This window comes from Rhipicephalus microplus, unplaced genomic scaffold (assembly GCF_043290135.1).
Source record: "Rhipicephalus microplus isolate Deutch F79 unplaced genomic scaffold, USDA_Rmic scaffold_135, whole genome shotgun sequence".
Classification (NCBI taxonomy): domain Eukaryota; kingdom Metazoa; phylum Arthropoda; class Arachnida; order Ixodida; family Ixodidae; genus Rhipicephalus; species Rhipicephalus microplus.
The window spans coordinates 310001-320000 of NW_027464707.1; the positions used below are offsets into that span (position 1 = coordinate 310001).

The window sequence follows — 10000 nt, forward strand, 5'->3', positions numbered from 1 at the left end:
AAGCCGGTTCTCCAAGCCGGACCCGTAGGTATCGTTGTGTGCTCGCTCTCATTGGCCCGCCTAACCAGAAAATGCCTGCGGTACACCCATTTGGATAAGAGTGCACGCAGATGCGGGCCTCGACGGCTACACATTTCCTCGGGCGGCCGCCTCCCGGCCTCCGTGGAGCGCGGGATGCACGGTCCCATCGACAAGCCTCTCCCGTTTTTACCGTGGCGTCGCGGTTCACCACGGCAGGCGGGTCGGTCTCCTCCGCATAAAAAGGGGGACCCCCGCTTTTTGTTCCACGAAATCGCACAAGCTTTTTTCGCATCCACGGTTTGCCACCGCACACCAAAATGCCGATCCGGCTGCCTACTTTAGCCAACAGGTGGAGCCAGGCGCGCCGTACTTGCGCGGCACTTCCCACGTCCACCGAAGTCGGTGCCAAGGACCACTTTCGGCGCCGGAGCCGCGTACGAGCCTACTCGAGGCGGAAGAACGAAGCCAGCAAGGGCCTGGCCGCAAGTGCGTTCAATTGTCGGGACGTCCAAGTCCCTCGTTCTTCCGTGCTTCCTCTTTCGGCAAGTCGTTGCGGCACCTTCCCAAAGCGCGCAGACCCGCTAATCGCGACGAGCGCGACGTGGCCGTGCCGCCTTTCCCTCGGCAGCAAGCAAAACGCCTGGCAACGTCGACGCTCCCCTAACCGCGATCTCGCACCGTGTTTCGTGTGGCGAATTCAAAAGCCGGCCGGCGCTGCTGCAACCATTACGGTCGGTACGCATACGCCGCGGAGGGCGGGACGGTCATCGGAGCGTGCGGTTCCTCCATCGAGTACTGCGCACCTCGGCCGTCGCATCGCCGTGCCATGACCGGCCGCGCGTCAACGCGAACCGGTGCCAGCGAGATCCCTCGCCTGCAAGAACCGACCGGCAGCCTCCGTCACCCGAGGACGCGGAGGCGCTTGCCGCGGACGGCGGGACGGTATGCACTGGTGCACAGCGGACCCGTCACATCGCCAGTTCCTTGACCGACCGCCGACGCTTGTGCCGTTCCTCTCGTACTTGGCAGTCGCCGCGCGATTGTCGGGTCTCGTTCTTGCACGCTCGAACGGTCGGGAGGGCACTCGGCTGGCGTTTCGGGAACGCGCAGCCTCGCCTTCTACCGACGTAACCACGACTCGCCGTTCGCGCTCCGCCGCTCCTGTTTACAGTACTAGGCGGTCCCGCAGCGGTCGGGTCGCGCATTTCGAGCGCTTCGAGCCACGGTGCTGTGGCGGGTCGAAAGCCGACCTATGAGTGCGTTGCGCCGTTTGTACCCGCGTCCGCCACCTGGCCGACCGTCCAAGGTCGCGGTGTTGGCGTCCGCTGGGCGCAACAATTTGTCACGGGGTGCCGCTCCACATTCAGGCAGCCCCGTGGGGAAAAGCCGACCCCGCGTCCAAACGGGGTCAGCGGCAGAAAGTGTCGGGCGCAGACGCAGCTGAGGCGCTCACCCTTCACAATCCGTTAATGATCCTTCCGCAGGTTCACCTACGGAAACCTTGTTACGACTTTTACTTCCTCTAAATGATCAAGTTTGGTCATCTTTCCAACAGACCGGCGCAACCGAAAGGCCGCGCCGGACATCGGTCCGAAGACCTCACTAAATCATTCAATCGGTAGTAGCGACGGGCGGTGTGTACAAAGGGCAGGGACGTAATCAACGCGAGCTTATGACTCGCGCTTACTGGGAATTCCTCGTTCAAGGGGAACAATTGCAAGCCCCTATCCCAATCACGAAAGAAGTTCCACGGGTTACCCAGTCTTTTCAGACAGGGATAAAGACACGCTGCTTCCTTCAGTGTAGCGCGCGTGCGGCCCCGGACATCTAAGGGCATCACAGACCTGTTATTGCTCTGTTTCGTGCGGCTAGGAGCCGCTTGTCCCTCTAAGAAGGTTGTAAGGTGCTGGGAACCCCGCACCTATTTAATAGGCTAGAGTCTCGTTCGTTATCGGAATTAACCAGACAAATCGCTCCACCAACTAAGAACGGCCATGCACCACCATCCACCGAATCAAGAAAGAGCTCTCAATCTGTCAATCCTCCCAGTGTCCGGGCCGGGTAAGTTTTCCCGTGTTGAGTCAAATTAAGCCGCAGGCTCCACTCCTGGTGGTGCCCTTCCGTCAATTCCTTTAAGTTTCAGCTTTGCAACCATACTTCCCCCGGAACCCAAATACTTTGGTTTCCCGGAAGCTGCCCGCCGAGTCATTTGAGTAACTCAGGCGGATCGCTGGTTGGCATCGTTTATGGTCAGAACTAGGGCGGTATCTGATCGCCTTCGAACCTCTGACTTTCGTTCTTGATCAATGAAAACATTCTTGGCAAATGCTTTCGCAGTAGTTCGTCTTGCGACGGTCCAAGAATTTCACCTCTAGCGCCGCAATACGAATGCCCCCGTCCGTCCCTCTTAATCATTACCTCGTATTCCAAAAACCAACAGAACAGAAACGAGGTCTTGTTCTATTATTCCATGCAAGTTTATTCAGGCGACTCGCCTGCGTTGAGCACTCTAATTTTTTCAAAGTAAAAGTACCGGCCATCTCGAGGCACACAATGAAGTGCACCAAGAAAGAACCGGCATGATGTTCAGTCCGAGCCGTCGCATCGGGTAGATGCACTACTCGTCTGGAACTGAGATCCAACTACGAGCTTTTTAACCGCAGCAGCTTTAGTATACGCTATTGGAGCTGGAATTACCGCGGCTGCTGGCACCAGACTTGCCCTCCAATTGATCCTCGTTAAAGGATTTAGAGTGTACTCATTTCAATTACGGGGCCTCAAAAGAGTCCCGTATTGTTATTTTTCGTCACTACCTCCCCGTGCCGGGAGTGGGTAATTTGCGCGCCTGCTGCCTTCCTTGGATGTGGTAGCCGTTTCTCAGGCTCCCTCTCCGGAATCGAACCCTGATTCTCCGTTACCCGTAACAACCATGGTAAGCAAGTAACCTACCATCGAAAGTTGATAAGGCAGACACTTGAAAGAAACGTCGCCGGCTCGTGGCCATGCGATCAGCACAAAGTTATCCAGAGTCACCACACAATACGGGCCGAAACCCGATCGATCTTGGTCTAATAAAAGCACCCGTTACCCAAAGGGCTCCAGGCTCACTGCATGTATTAGCTCTAGAATTGCCACAGTTATCCAAGTAGGAAGAAACGATCTAAGGAACCATAACTGATTTAATGAGCCATTCGCGGTTTCGCCTTATTTCGGCATGTACTTAGACATGCATGGCTTAATCTTTGAGACAAGCATATGATTACTGGCAGGATCAACCAGGTAATCGTTCGACTGCGCGTCCGTCCTCGCCTTCGGCGGGCCGGACGCAGTCTGTGTGCGGCGGAGGCCACCTTCAGGCGCCCCAACACGCTTATTTTGCACTCCGAGATGACGGCGTTCGAGCTCGCTACGGCACAACCTTCCCGAAAGACGAGTGGGAGCCGTGCGGCAAGAAGCACGTTCATGCTCGCTCTTTTTCGTTGCATCGACTCGGTCGCGCCGTGCGGGTTGCCCAAGCCCGCTGCACTGTCGGTGGACCGGCCGGAACTAGCAACGGAGCCGAGACTGCAAAGCCGCCAGACGACGGGTCACGCCCGCGTCTTCGGCGCTTTCGCATCTGAATCGCCCGAGGACGACACGGAACACACCTCGATATCGTGGTAAAACGGCACCGTCCGACAACCAGCCCCTAACGCATCAAGCGGATGAGGCTGCAGACGACTGCCGTGGATTCCCCTGGAGCAGACCCGAGGACACGCTTGACGAGGCCGAAGCCCGCCGCATATCAGACACCCGGTCGCTTTCGCGTACGCCGCTCACGAGAACCCCCACATAATAGCAGCGATAAGTACCCAGACCTCCTTGGGCACTAATACGAGCGTACTCGAGAAAATTTCACCGCGGGTGTGCCCCGAAACGTGTGGCACGTTGAGCGTGCCACAAGTCTACGTCGCTCTCAAACCCGCCGAGGTCGTAGAATTTGCGACCCTACTCACGAAATTCCCACCGAGGATACGGCCGCAAACGTACCGCACCTTGGGTAGGCCACGAGTTTGTGCAACACTACGCTGACGGCACAGCACCGAGGTCGTGCGCGCACGCACGGGAAAATTCCGCCGCGGTTTCTGCCGAAAACGTGAGGCACCACGACTCTCCGCAAGTTCGCGTCGACTGCGAAAGACCGAAGTCGTGAACGACGTGTCCGCTACTCGCCGCCGACACGCTGGACACCAAACGTACAACGACTCGACGGCGTCGTAGAGGCCCACGACGCGGTTTTCCTTAACGACGTCTCGGCGTGGCACCGACAGGTTAGAACGGCCGACCAACGTTCCCTGTCCGCCGTTCGGCTCAGTCGAAGGGCTCGGCGACTTCGGCAACGCTGCGAAGCCGCACGGTGACGCACGCCATGTCCCCATTTTTTTTTTTCTTTCTGCGTCTGCCGGGGTGCCCCTATAATAGCAGCGATAAGCACCCAGACCGCCGTGGGTCGCTCGCCCCGGCTGACGTGGTTTTTCGTACTCCTGCGGCGGTCGCCGTCAAGCACGTCCAAATACGCTACTTTCGTGGGCGCATTCACGCTCTTTCGCTTCGCCGGAGTGCCAGCACTCACTCTGCCAAAAACGGCGAACATCCGAGCGGCGGTTCCCACTTTTGCGTCGGCGTCGCAAACCCCGCCCCGGCAGACGAGGTTTGCCGTACTCGTGCGACGGTGGCCGGCGGGCACGTCGAAAGACGCCGATATCGTGCGCGAATTGGCGCACCTTGGCTTCACCGGAGTGCCGCCACTGACTCCTCCAAAAACGGCGAAGATCCGAGCGGCGCTTCCCACTTTCGCATCGGCGTCCCGAACTCCGCCCCGGCTGACGCGGTTTACCGTACTCGTGCGACGGTCGCCGGCGAGCACGTGGAAAGACGCCGATATCGTGCCCGAATCGGCTCCGTTCGGCTTCGCCGGAGTGCCAGCACTGGCTCGGCGAAAGACGACGAACATCCGAGCGACGGTTCTCACTATTGCGTACGCGTCGCAAACCCCGCCCCGGCAGACGCACTTTGCCGTACTCGTGCGACGGTCGCCGGCGAGCACGTAGAAAGACGCCGATATCGTGCCGGAATCGGCCCCGTTTGGCTTCGCCGGAGTGCCAGCAATCACTCGGCCACAAACGGCGAACATCCGAGCGGCGGTTCCCACTTAGCCGTCGGCGTCCCGAACTCCGCCCCGGCAGACGCGGTTGCCGAGCTCGTGCGACTAGCGACCGCGAAGCCGTCTCGCGACGCCGCTTTCGTGCGCGGCTCCCACTGCGACCTGGGTCACCCGAGGTCGACGAGCAAAAAAGAATGTCGAAAAAAAATTTTTTTTTTTTTGCGTCTGCCGGGGTGCCCCTATAATAGCAGCGATAAGCACCCAGACCGCCATGGGTCGCTCGCCCCGGCTGACGTGGTTTTTCGTTTTCCTGCGGTGGTCGTCGTCAAGCACGTCCAAACACGCCACTTTCGTGGGCGCATTCGCGCTCTTTCGCTTCGCCGGAGTGCCAGCACTCACTCTGCCAAAAACGGCGAACATCCTAGTGGCGGTTCCCACTTTTGCGTCGGCGTCGCCAACCCCGCCCCGGCATACGCGGTTTGCCGTACTCGTGCGGCGGTGGCCGGCGGGCACGTCGAAAGACACCGATATCGTGCGCGAGTCGATGCTTCTTGGTCTCGCAGGAGGGCCGCCACTCACTCCTGCAAAAACGGCGAAGATCCGAGCGGCGCTTCCCACTTTTTCGTCGGCATCGCAAACCTCGCCCCGGCAGACGCGCTTTGCCGTACTCGTGCGACGGTCGCCGGCGAGCACGTCGAAATACGCCGATATCGTGCCCGAATCGGCCCCGTTTCGCTTCGCCGGAGTGCCAGCACTCACTCGGCCAAAAACGGCGAACATCCGAGCAGCGGTACCCACTTAGCCGTCGGCATCCCGAACTCCGCGCCGGCTGACGCGGTTGCCGAGCTCGTGCGACTAGCGACCGCGAACGCGTCTCGCGACGCCGCTTTCGTGCGCGGCTCCCATTGCGACCTGGGTTACCCGAGCTCGACCAGCAAAAAAGAAGGTCGAAAAAAATTTTTTTTTTCTGCGTCTGCCGGGGTGCCCCTATAATAGCAGCGATAAGCACCCAGACCGCCGTGGGTCGCTCGCCCCGGCTGACGTGGTTTTTCGTACTCCTGCAGCGGTCGCCGTCAAGCACGTCCAAATACGCCACTTTCGTGGGCGCTTTCGCGCTCTTTCGCGTCGCCGGTGTGCCAGCACTCACTCTGCCAAAAACGGCCAACATCCGAGCGGCGGTTCCCACTTTTGCGTCGGCGTCGTAAACCCCGCCCCGGCAGACGCGGTTTGCCCTACTCGTGCGACGGTCGCCGGCGAGCGCGTCGAAAGACGCCGATATCGTGCGCTAATTGGCGCTCCTTGGCTTCTCCGGAGTGCCGCCACTCACTCCTCCAAAAACGGCGAAGATCCGAGCGGCGTTCTCCACTTTCGCATCGGCGTCCCGAACTCCGCCCGGGCTGACGCGGTTTACCGTACTCGTGCGACGGTCGCCGCCGGGCACGTCGAAAGACGCCGATATCGTGCCGTAATCGGCCCCGTTTGGCTTCGCCCGAGTGCCAGCACTCACTCGGCCAAAAACGGCGAACATCCGAGCAGCGTTTCCCACTTTCGCATCGGCGTCCCGAAGCCCGCCCCGGCAGACGCGGTTTGCCCTACTCGAGCGACGGTCGCCGGCGATCACGTCGAAAGGCGCCGAATTCGTGCACGAATCGATGCTTCTTGGTCTCGCAGGAGGGCCGCCACTCACTCCTGCAAAAACGGCGAAGATCCGAGTTGCGCTTCCCACTTTTTCGTCGGCGTCCCGAACTACGCCCCGGCTGACGCGGTTTACCGTACTCGTGCGACGGTCGCCGGCGGGCACTTCAAAATACGCCGATTTCGTGGGCGCATTCACGCTGTTTCGCTTCCCCGGAGTGCCAACACTCACTCTGCCGAAAGCGGCGATCATCCGAGCGGCGGTTCCCACTTTTGCGTCGGCTTCGCAAACGGCGCCCCGGCAGACGCGCTCGTGCGACGTACTCGTGCGACGGTCGCCGGCGAGCACGTCGAAAGACGCCAATATCGTGCTCGAATCGACCCCGTTTCGCTTCGCCGGAGTGCTGCCAGTCACGGCGCAGAAAACGGCGAACAAGTGTTTTTTTTTTTTTTTTCCTAGAATTTGTGTTATAGAAGGCACATTTGATATCGGACGATAATTTTCAACTTTATCACGCGCACCGATTTTCGTGTAGAGGTTTGCAAGTTTATGGGAATTTCTCCACTTGGAATAATGCGATTTAGTAGTACTACGAGAACTTCATGGATGTACTCAAGGGTACGGGGCAAGTCAGTTACGTCAACACCTGCAGATTTTTTACACTTCAAACTGAAAATTGTTGGTTGTGAGTCCTCGTGTGATATTAAAGGCCGATTCGCTAACACATAGAACAAAGAAAGAAAGGAAGAAAAAACGCCCGCGCTCGCTCAAGAAACCTGGGTTCGCAACAAGTGGCAACAACAAGCAACCGAGCGAGTGCGCCAAAACCCGTGGCGGCCGAACAAACGCGAAGTCCCAACCGCGTCAGCCGGGGCGGCACGGGACAGGAAAAATCACTTCAGCCGGGGCGGCGGGGCACCGAATAAACCTCGTCACCTCGTCGCAGGATAAAAGAGGAAACAAAAAGTCTAAACAGCGTCTGCTGGAGCGAATGCGTAATAAAACAACAACAACAACAAAAAAAAACACCCGCGCTCAAGAAGTCTGCAATCCTCACAAAAGGCGACTGTGACCGAGCAGCGTCAGCCGGGGCCGTGCGGAAACGGAAAAACCGCGACTACCGGGGCGTCGAGGCACCGAAAAATCCACTTCAGCCGCGGCGAAAAAAAAAACAAAAAGAAAGACGGAGGGGGGGGGGGGAACCACGTCTGCCGAGGCGAAGGAAAAAAAAAAACGCGTCTGCCGGGGCGAGCCCGGGTGCGGCACCACCGGGAAAACTGTGGCAAACAGACATGGCGATCGAGTGAGTGGGCCGCCAGCCAGGCTCAGCCAAAAAGTGCAAAGTCCGAACTGCGTCAGCCGGGGCGGCAAAAACCGCGTCAGCCGGGGCGGCGCAAAAAACCGCGTCTGCCGGGGCGGCACGAAACCGCGTCAGCCGGGGCGGGGCGAAAACTGCGTCAGCCGGGGCGAAAGAAAAAAAAAAACGCGTCTGCCGGGGCAAGCCCGGGTGCGGCACCACCGGGAAAACTGTGGCAAACAGACATGGCGATCGAGTGAGTGGGCCGCCAGCCAGGCACAGCCGAAAAGTGCAAAGTCCGAACCGTGTCAGCCGGGGCGACGCAAAAACCGCGTCAGCCGGGGCGGCGCGAAAACCGCGTCAGCCGGGGCGGCACGAAACCGCGTCAGCCGGGGCGGCGCGAAAACTGCGTCAGCCGGGGCGGCGCGAAAACCTCGTCAGCCGGGGCGAGCGAAAAGGGGGGGGGGGGGAACCACGTCTGCCGGGGCGAAAGAAAAAAAAAACGCGTCAGCCGGGGCGAGCCCGGGTGCGGCACCACCGGGAAAACTGTGGCAAACAGACATGGCGATCGAGTGAGTGGGCCGCCAGCCAGGCACAGCCGAAAAGTGCTAAGTCCGAACTGCGTCAGCCGGGGCGGCAAAAACCGCGTCAGCCGGGGCGGCGCAAAAAACCGCGTCTGCCGGGGCGGCACGAAACCGCGTCAGCCGGGGCGGCGCGAAAACTGCGTCAGCCGGGGCGAAAGAAAAAAAAAACGCGTCTGCCGGGGCGAGCCCGGGTGCGGCACCACCGGGAAAACTGTGGCAAACAGACATGGCGATCGAGTGAGTGGGCCGCCAGCCAGGCACAGCCGAAAAGTGCTAAGTCCGAACTGCGTCTGCCGGGGCGGCACGAAACCGCGTCAGCCGGGGCGGCGCGAAAACCGCGTCTGCCGGGGCGGCACGAAACCGCGTCAGCCGGGGCGGCGCGAAAACTGCGTCAGCCGGGGCGAGCCCGGGTGCGGCACCACCGGGAAAACTGTGGCAAACAGACATGGCGATTGAGTGAGTGGGCCGCCAGCCAGGCACAGCCGAAAAGTGCTAAGTCCGAACTGCGTCTGCCGGGGCGGCACGAAACCGCGTCAGCCGGGGCGGCGCGAAAACCGCGTCTGCCGGGGCGGCACGAAACCGCGTCAGCCGGGGCGGCGCGAAAACTGCGTCAGCCGGGGCGAGCCCGGGTGCGGCACCACCGGGAAAACTGTGGCAAACAGACATGGCGATCGAGTGAGTGGGCCGCCAGCCAGGCACAGCCGAAAAGTGCAAAGTCCGAACCGTGTCAGCCGGGGCGACGCAAAAACCGCGTCAGCCGGGGCGGCGCGAAAACCGCGTCAGCCGGGGCGGCACGAAACCGCGTCAGCCGGGGCGGCGCGAAAACTGCGTCAGCCGGGGCGGCGCGAAAACCTCGTCAGCCGGGGCGAGCGAAAAGGGGGGGGGGGAACCACGTCTGCCGGGGCGAAAGAAAAAAAAACGCGTCTGCCGGGGCGAGCCCGGGTGCGGCACCACCGGGAAGACTGTGGCAAACAGACATGGCGATCGAGTGAGTGGGCCGCCAGCCAGGCTCAGCCCAAAAAGTGCTAAGTCCGAACTGCGTCAGCCGGGGCGGCGCGAAAACCGCGTCTGCCGGGGCGGCACGAAACCGCGTCAGCCGGGGCGGCGCGAAAACTGCGTCAGCCGGGGCGAGCCCGGGTGCGGCACCACCGGGAAAACTGTGGCAAACAGACATGGCGATCGAGTGAGTGGGCCGCCAGCCAGGCACAGCCGAAAAGTGCTAAGTCCGAACTGCGTCAGCCGGGGCGGCAAAAACCGCGTCAGCCGGGGCGGCGCAAAAAACCGCGTCTGCCGGGGCGGCACGAAACCGCGTCAGCCGG

At 60.6% G+C, this 10000-nt stretch overlaps 1 non-coding gene across 1 annotated transcript; it reads right to left on the reverse strand.

Annotated features, from left to right (window-relative positions):
* Window positions 1-1488: 1488 nt before the first annotated feature.
* Window positions 1489-3303, reverse strand: LOC142791007 (small subunit ribosomal RNA). The gene has a single exon (XR_012889930.1). It is a non-coding gene; the product is annotated as a small subunit ribosomal RNA (ribosomal RNA).
* Between the last annotated feature and the right edge of the window lie 6697 nt (window positions 3304-10000).